Raw genomic sequence first — 9,680 nt, 5'->3', positions numbered from 1 at the left:
ACGATCAAACTCCTTCAATAAAGTGACAGAACTTAAAGTTCAGCAGTGAAACACTGTTATTTCACAGGTTTTTCCTAAATTATTATGATCAAACTCCTTCAATAAAGTGACAGAACTTAAAGTTCAGCAGTGAAACACTGTTATTTTACATGTTTTCCCAGAATTATTACAATCAAATTCCTTCAATAAAGTGACAGAACTTAAAGTTCAGCAGTGAAACACTGTTATTTTACATGTTTTCCCAGAATTATTACAATCAAACTCCTTCAATTAAGTGACAGAACTCAAAGTTCAGCAGTGAAACACTGTTATTTTACATGTTTTCCCAGAATTATTACAATCAAACTCCTTCAATTAAGTGACAGAACTCAAAGTTCAGCAGTGAAACACTGTTATTTTACATGTTTTCCCATAATTATTACAATCAAACTCCTTCAATTAAGTGACAGAACTCAAAGTTCAGCAGTGAAACACTGTTATTCTACATGTTTTCCCATAATTATTACAATCAAACTCCTTCAATTAAGTGACAGAACTCAAAGTTCAGCAGTGAAACACTGTTATTTTACATGTTTTCCCATAATTATTACAATCAAACTCCTTCAATTAAGTGACAGAACTCAAAGTTCAGCAGTGAAACACTGTTATTTTACATGTTTTCCCAGAATTATTACAATCAAACTCCTTCAATTAAGTGCCAGAACTCAAAGTTCAGCAGTGAAACACTGTTATTTTACATGTTTTCCCATAATTATTACAATCAAACTCCTTCAATTAAGTGACAGAACTCAAAGTTCAGCAGTGAAACACTGTTATTCTACATGTTTTCCCATAATTATTACAATCAAACTCCTTCAATTAAGTGACAGAACTCAAAGTTCAGCAGTGAAACACTGTTATTTTACATGTTTTCCCATAATTATTACAATCAAACTCCTTCAATTAAGTGACAGAACTCAAAGTTCAGCAGTGAAACACTGTTATTTCACAGGTTTTTCCTCAATTATTACGATCAAACTCCTTCAATAAAGTGACAGAACTTAAAGTTCAGCAGTGAAACACTGTTATTTTACAGGTTTTCCCATAATTATTACAATCAAACTCCTTCAATTAAGTGACAGAACTTAAAGTTCAGCAGTGAAACACTGTTATTTCACAGGTTTTTCCTCAATTATTACAATCAAACTCCTTCAATAAAGTGACAGAACTCAAAGTTCAGCAGAGAAACACTTTTATTGTACAGATTGTTAGAAACAAAAAGCTTCAAGTGTTAACAAACGATCAGGATTGTAAAACTGCTTTATTTTGGAAGCAAGTGTGCTGTATAAAACAGATTCAAATGATTTAAAACTTTAGCTTGCAGTGTTTGTTCAAATATAATGTTTAAATACAGTATGTAAAGTTAAAAACCTATAGAAGTACAATCTAAACACTATTTATGGATCAATATGCATGGCAGCTGCCACCATTGGTGTGTGAATGTGTGTGAATAGGTGAATGAGAGGCCATACGCGCTTTGGATAAAAGCGCTATTGCTATATAAGTGCAGTCCATTGAACATAACATAATGGCCAAGTAGTAAATTAAACTTTATGTCCACAATTCTGAACTATCCCTTCAATGTCATCAGATGATTTCAACTTTTAAAAGCGGAGAAAGCAACATATTGTGCTGTTGAACCGAGGGGGTTGTGGTCAGGTCTACAGTTTTTTAGCTTTACCATTTCAGTTTTATATTGTTTTCCACAATATTCTCCCGACCCCTGGGGGCTCCATAATATATGTGAACATTATACTGTTTAATTCAGAATCCCAACTATACAGTGTATTACTAAGTAAAAATCAAAACATACCACACCACAAAAGGTCAATGAATCAGTGGCACAAGTGAAGAGCAGATAAGGAACAATCCTCCAGATTGGCAGTAATCAGCTGGATCCTTGGTGCATGGTGCATCTGGGAAAATGAAAAAAAAGGACACTATGATTCACTGGAAAGTCCGGGACTGTACATTAGGAGGGGGTGGGTGGTAGGAAAAAAGATATATACGGTGGGGAGGAGACTGTCTACAGATACACCTGTGTGATGTTGCTACGGAGTTAAGCTAATAAACGTATACTATACTCACAACCACAGCAGGGGACACAACTATTTTGTTACCCTGCCATGTGGCGGACAGACCTCGCAAATGTCACTCGCCCAATAGCCTCCAGCTGCAACCACTCGAGTCCCTGAGTGATGACTGCTTGGCGCCGCCTCGGTAGAAAAAATTCCCTTTTCATGATATTTGGCGCCTCTGATTGGCTCAATTTTGTTTCAATCTGTATGCATCTACAAATCATATTATACCAGGTAGTCAATTCCGTTAGACTGCGAATCAAATTGACGGATCTCCCCAATCAAATTGACGGAAATCCGTCTTGAGACGGAACACTTTAATGCCTGCATTCAACATCGATTATCTATTGTTCAGGATGTAGGAACGTTATACTTTTTCATTCATACAAAAATACAAAAATACCTTCTAGAATATAAGTATGTTTTATCATTTCCTGTAGTAATTCCTAGAACGTGAGTTATAGACCTAAATGCATCGATTGCCGTTTATTCCCTAGACACGCTATATTAAAAAATTCAACTGTATATGATCGTATACGTTATGCGTCATCATGCACGGAGGAAAGGGGGGGGGGGCGGCGTTTATAATTACGTGATCGTCAGTAAATGCTTTATGTAGTATGGGTGATATATTGATCAGATGGTTTGCAGTGAAATGAATAAATTGGGCTGAAAATAACCAGGGTTTAGCCCAGTCAGATTTAAGGCTTTAAGACTTTTTAATGCCAATCAGAATTAAATTTAATACCAATTTCACGATAACAAAATGGCAAAAATCATGGGTACTCTCAGTACTCATTCAAGGGTACTACGACTATGCCTGCACCTCATGGTACCAAAGCACCTCAAAGGCACTAAAAACAAGATTACAAACATCACAAAACAAACTGGTCAGACTACTGCTTAACCTCACTCCTAAAACCCACTTTACCCCTGCCCACATTCAAAACCGCTCTTAAAGAGCACCTACGGGAGACTGCAATTCGAAACTGGCCACCGTAAATGTCCACCCCCCCCCCCCCTCCTCCTAATGTACAGTCTCATCCCCATCATATATATATAATATTTTCTGTTAGGATCTCTGGGTAACAGTACTGTATATTATTTGCATATCGTATATGTCACAAATGTAACAGTACTACAGTATATACCTGTATGTCATGTATGTCCCTATGCCATAAATGTCATGATGTCATGTATGTTTTTACTGTATTTATTTCTGTATATGTTCGGACAGAGATACGGGATGGTTTGAAAGCTCGGCGTTGCTAATAAATATTTTTAATATTTTTTTATAAACTGCTCAAAGCGGCATTATTTCCGCCGTTGGGTGATCACAGCGCCTGCGCACCATCCCGTATCTCTGTCCGAAACCCTCGTGCAACTGTGAGCACATTTGTAATGTCTCTGTGATACTTGTATAACGAACGGTTCGGCCAGAACCAGTCCTTCAGGGTAAATCTAGGTTGGTTTCCCATTGAGGAGCAAGTGACTGTGGATTCACTCGGTGCAGCACAGTCACGAAAGGGGCTATGGACCCTGATGTAAACAAGACAAACGTCTTTCTCTGGTCTGCATCACCTTAACAATTGTGTGTATTGAGCCGTACTGTATTGTACCCATTCTGCAATCTGTTAAATAAAGTTTTCATTCATTCATTCAGCCAGCCGCCGCGCTCACTGGGGCTATTGATAGCGTCAATTAATTGTTGTTGTTGTTGGTACTGCCGCTGCGGATGTGAACGGGGCCGGAGGGGCTTTGGGAGGATGGGAAAGTTATTATTATTATTATTATTATAATAGTAATTGGCTATCATACGTGCCTAGCTAGCGTTAGCTAAAAGAGCCCTCGCAGTGAAGTTATTATTATTATAGCTATCATACTGCAATATAAACTGAGTTTTATAGTGAAAAGAGCAGCTTTATTTTGGTCAAGATTGAAGGCTCTATATTGCAGGAAATTGCACATACAGGTGTTCATTAAATGTAAAAAAAATAAAATAAAAAAAAAGAATAAAAAAGAATCTTGCACCCCCACTTTCAACTATAACTAGGCGGCCATGGGTGTATATATGAATTTTGAATGCCATGGCGAAAAAATTCAATATTGATCTCAATAACGCTGTACAGCGAGATCCAATAGGGTCCAGCTGCAGACTCGGAGCCTCGGTCCAGATTGGAACTTCCGCCCTGCCACAGGACTATTACTCCTGTGACAGGGCAATGCGCTGATTGGCGGAAAGTACGGAAGTATCTCGAAGTACGTCTGACGTATCTCGAATTACGTCTGACGTTTCTCTACGTTAGCGAACATTAAACGTTGTATTCATAAAATAATATAAATTCAGCAGCATGGGGAGGGCCGGGGGGAGGGGAGGTACAGGTAGTAGAAGACATAGAGGTACAGGTCACATAATTATAGTACAGTGGAGAAGTAAAAATAGAATAAAAAGGCAGTGGAAACAATATACAATATTATTAACTCTAATAATAACACGCCTCGCAGGCTCATTATAATACGAGAGCCGTGGGTCTGCATTGTATAGAGCGGATCCCCCGGCCGTATTCAAGCGCTGGAGCGCTTTGCCATGGATAAAACTGTATTAATATAGTAGTAATAATAGTAGTTGGCTAGTTGCGCGCTTCTGGCCACCTCCCGCAGTGCGCGCATACACACATACTGTCTGTAGCCTATACAGTACGTGCAAAATTAGTTGTCAAGAGCCAATCGCACAGGTTGCCTCATCTCATCTGGCTCTGCAAATAGATCTAGAGTCTGAATATCATATATAGCCTGCTGATGATCTCTCTCAAATCCATTCTGAGAACGGAATGCAGTGCCTGCGACGCGGGTCTTGATTGATTGATTGATTGATTGATTGATTGAAAATTGTATTAACAGATCATGCTGGACCTACAAAAGGCCTTTGACACTGTCAATCACTCCATTCTTGATTGAACATTTTATTAACAGATTGCAGAATGGGTACAGTACAGTACAGCTCAATACACACAATTGTTAAGGGGATGCAGACCAGAGAAAGACTTTCGCCTTGGGGGGGGGGGGGGGGTCGGGTAGGAGGGGTGGGTGGGTGGGGGACACTGTGCAACTGTACAAGCAAAACTGTACATTGGAATATTGACAAAACCATACTTGGTCATTTACTGTACATTGGAGGGGGTTGGGTTACAACACAGGAGCAGAGTATAAACAACAGTACAGGAATGAGAAACAGTACTGTACTGTTTTGTAGGTCCAGCATGATCTGTTAATACAATTTTCAATCAATCAATCAATCAATCAATCAATCAATCAATCAAGACCCTCGTCGCGGGCACTGCATTCCGTTCTCAGAATGGATTTGAGACGAGAGAGAGAGAGAGAGAGAGAGAGAGAGATCATCAGCAGGCTATATATGATATTCAGACTCTAGATCTATTTGCAGAGCCAGATGAGATGAGGCAACCTGTGCGATTGGCTCTTGACAACTAATTTTGCACGTACTGTATAGGCTACAGACAGTATGTGTGTATGCGCGCACTGCGGGAGGTGGCCAGAAGCGCGCAACTAGCCAACTACTATTATTACTACTATATTAATACAGTTTGATCCATCGCAAAGCGCTCCAGCGCTTGAATACGGCCGGGGGATCCGCTCTATACAATGCAGACCCACGGCTCTCGTATTATAATGAGCCCGCGAGGCGTGTTATTATTAGAGTTAATAATATTGTATATTGTTTCCACTGCCTTTTTATTCTATTTTTACTTCTCCACTGTACTATAATTATGTGACCTGTACCTCTATGTCTTCTACTACCTGTACCTCCCCTCCCCCCGGCCCTCCCCATGCTGCTGAATTTATATTATTTTATGAATACAACGTTTAATGTTCGCTAACGTAGAGAAACGTCAGACGTAATTCGAGATACGTCAGACGTACTTCGAGATACTTCCGTACTTTCCGCCAATCAGCGCATTGCCCTGTCACAGGAGTAATAGTCCTGTGGCAGGGCGGAAGTTCCAATCTGGACCGAGGCTCCGAGCGGAAGTTCCAATCTGGACCGAGGCTCCGAGTCTGCAGCTCGACCCTACTTGCGAGATCTGGCGGTCAAAGCATGGCGGGCAATAACCCTTTACAGCGTGGATGTGTTAATAATGATTTGAAGATGTTTACACTTTTTTTTACAACCCTACTGTTCTCCCAAGAATTAAATAAAGGTTTGATGATGATGACATGTCCTAGAAGAGAGATATAGATAGAGTGGGTGTGTTTGTGTTTGTACATGGAAGTTATACTCACATCAGCTTAAGGGAGATGCCATCCATGTCAATTCAGCATAGGATGATTCAGATGGCCTTGTGGTCAGCAGGGTCCCCCTCTGGCTGCTGGCCTCTGGTAGAGGTGTAGATCACCAGTGTCATCCCTCTGAGAACACAATTAGACTTTAGACAGTGGCTTGCGAGCACGATGAGCCTCATTTCTTTATTTTGTGATTGCTCTATCTATCTGATCTTATTACAAAATACTTGCCTCCTAGATCACTAAATGCGGGGCTCCTATCCTATTGAACATATTTTACTTTGTGTGTTTATTTTAACAATAATTTGTGATGCCATCACACAAACTGGCATTTAAAGGGTCAAATTTCAAAAAGTCCTGCACCAGAATGCAGGAAATTAAGTTTTTGTAACAAAATAATTGTGTGTGTGTGTGTGTGTGTGTGTGTGTGTGTGCGTGTGTGTGAGAGAGAGAGAGAGAGAGAGAGAGAGAATGATGGACAATTGCTTGCTGTGTGAGAGAGAGAGAGAGAGAGAGAGAGAGAGAGAGAGAGAGAGAGAGAGAGAGAGAGAGAGATAGAGATTAAGTACATTTGCTGAAATACAGTTGTTCTTAATTTTCTCACTTGCTATGTGAGAATGTTAGTTATTATGTTCTCAATGCCCTTGCATTGTATGAGTTGTGTGGACGCGTTTGCTAGTTCTAGTGCTATCCCTTTGTACATTGTGGCTGTGTCTGACAAAAGTTAACAATAAATAATGGTATTAGGAATACATTTGCCTCCTGCGTGAACTGTGCATAGCTGAATAGACTGTATTTTAACACCGGTCATATGGTGGTACTTGGAGAGCCAGCTACATTCTCAGGTGGTACTTGGTGTAAAAAGTTTGAGAACCACTGATCTATCATGTATAAAATTCAACTCACAATTCTACATGGGCTTCAGGTGGTGGTCTGCGTCTTCAGGTGGTGACATACTTCCCGCAACTGGCGAAGAATCTCTGAAATATTGGATTGTTTGACAGTGACACACAACAGAATATTATTTTATGCCTGAATTTCCCCAAAATGGCTAATTGGACAGCACTTCTCCACCATCAGTGGCTATACGTGTCAGATAGGTGCAGATAGGAGAATCTGTCTGAATGACAAAGAAATCGCTTAACTCTCCCTCCCTCGGCCGCTATTGGCGCGACGGTGTAGCGGTCATTCCTATATGGCTATGACTATGAGCCCAGATGCAACGAGTAATTGTCTACTCAAAATCAACTAAGTGTCATGATTACGTCATTACAACCTGGGACTTGGATGGGAGAGCAGGAAAGATCCAATGTCTTCAGTCAAAAATCCGCCAATCAATGCAAAGGTAAACATACGTCTTTAGAGACGTTTTATATAAGAATAAACACCAGTGAACTTGTGTATAAAATTCAACTCACGCTACAGGCAGTCTCTGCCTGCGTGCAACTGCTGGTCTCTGGTGGTAATTCAGGAATGGCTTCAAGTTCCTCTGGCGAAGAATCTCTGAAATATTGAATACGACAATAAAAATGTTATGCCAGTGAGAGAGGGAGACGGAGATAGAGGGAGAGACAGACATAGCACTGCTGTGTCATCAAATGACAAAGGCTTTGGCAATGTAGGTGTTGTGTGAAGTGGAGGGGGTCGAGGTGAGAGAGACAGAAAGACAGAGATGAAAACACAGATAAAGGTGTGAAGTTTGAAGTGGGGTGAGAGAGACAGACAATATTGAATTGAAAGATAATACTTACTGAGCTGAATCAATGGCAGTGTGGTAATAGGGGCTGGAGTTATACATTGGCATTCCTAGAGAAAGAGCAACATAATTAACAAAATAAGGAAAAAATAAGCACCATCAAAGTAGTTATCAATGAGCACCATATAACCTACAGTAGCAAGTGTACCTAGCTCCATATACCTAGCGCATGTCTGGTGGTAAAAACAAAACATGATTTGAGAATGTGTTAGTTAACTCACCTTGATAGCGGCGATGATTGCCAGCGAATTCTAAAAAGAAGACGATCAAAATATTCAAAAAACCTTGTATGCAATTTATCAAGACTGTGTATATTATATATATATATGTTTAGAGTAGCAGGAGCTAGAAGTTCAAATATGTCAGTCTTTCAAAGCCCCATTTTTTATATATAACAAAAGGCAGAATGAACATCACTGCCGCCCTGCTGGATTAAATTCTGAATTGCAGGTAGGCCTGAATAAGTATTTACTGTGCAAAATAACCAAAACCAGATAAATAATATCTGTTTTTTTATGAAGCACAGATCATGTTAATTAAGTATTCTGAGTCTGAGCAGACAGAAAACCATCTTACCCTCAGCAAGGGATTACTTTGTGCTGAAGACCCACAATGCAACACAACAACTGCAAGCTAAAATGCCTCACATACAAAACGAAATAAAATAGAGCCATGGCTGTGTCCCAAGTTTAACACAATTGAACTATAATAAAGTATTTGTTAACACTAGTTACAACAATGCTTATGTAACTATTAAAAACGTACATTTTAATCACGAAACAAAATGGCAGAATAACGTTAGCTAGCATGATAGCTAGCTAACGTTAGTAGCTATAATAATATGCATCACTATTTGCTCAAACAAGCTCCAAACTATTTGCCACGGCACAGAGATAACATTTAGTCAAACGATAACAGCCCGGTGATGGTATCTGAACGGAATCATACTATTCCCATAAGAACTCACTTACCAGTTAAGTACCATCTAGCATGTTAGCTAATAATGCTAACAAGCTTCGTTCTAGCCTACTAGTTGCCACCACGGTAATAATTCACAAAGTAGCATGTAGTCAAACGATGACAGCAAGATTATGGTATGTGAATGGCATAATACATAATATTGTCAATGACTTACCAAGGAGTTTGGCTCAGACTATTTGTCAAGCAGTCAGTGAAGACACCATCCATCGCGCCAAAGTGTTTGAATACCTCAAGTCCCGTGAGATCTTCTAGGTCTCGCGAGTTGCTTAGGACTATACCCTCTCGAAGGGGAGGGGAGGGGGAGGAGGGGAGGGGGAATCTACTAAATTGATTCAACGACAGTTTTTCAAATGTTGAAATGGTATCTGTAATTAAATATTGAATCAACATAGCTTTTTCAACCTCAACCAAAAATAACCAATCTGACTGTACATTGGAGGTGGTTGGGTGGGTGGGGGGGTTGGGTAGGAGGGGTGGGTGGGGGACACTGTACAACTGTACATAAATATTACAGTGACAGTCCA

At 40.0% G+C, this 9,680-nt stretch overlaps 1 long non-coding RNA gene across 1 annotated transcript; it reads right to left on the bottom strand.

The window, feature by feature from the left end:
- Window positions 1-1,771: 1,771 nt before the first annotated feature.
- Window positions 1,772-9,416, bottom strand: LOC311231384. Its single transcript, XR_014619864.1, has 7 exons — window positions 9,311-9,416; window positions 8,397-8,426; window positions 8,171-8,225; window positions 7,838-7,922; window positions 7,326-7,399; window positions 6,420-6,545; window positions 1,772-1,955 (listed from the first exon to the last, which is right to left on the bottom strand). It is a non-coding gene; the product is annotated as an uncharacterized lncRNA (long non-coding RNA).
- Between the last annotated feature and the right edge of the window lie 264 nt (window positions 9,417-9,680).

The sequence above is a fragment of the Notolepis coatsorum genome (assembly GCF_963971535.1).
Source record: "Notolepis coatsorum genome assembly, chromosome: 7".
Taxonomy (NCBI): domain Eukaryota; kingdom Metazoa; phylum Chordata; class Actinopteri; order Aulopiformes; family Paralepididae; genus Notolepis; species Notolepis coatsorum.
The sequence above is the reverse complement of the archived record's forward strand: the minus strand, read 5'-3'. Positions and strand labels throughout refer to the sequence as shown.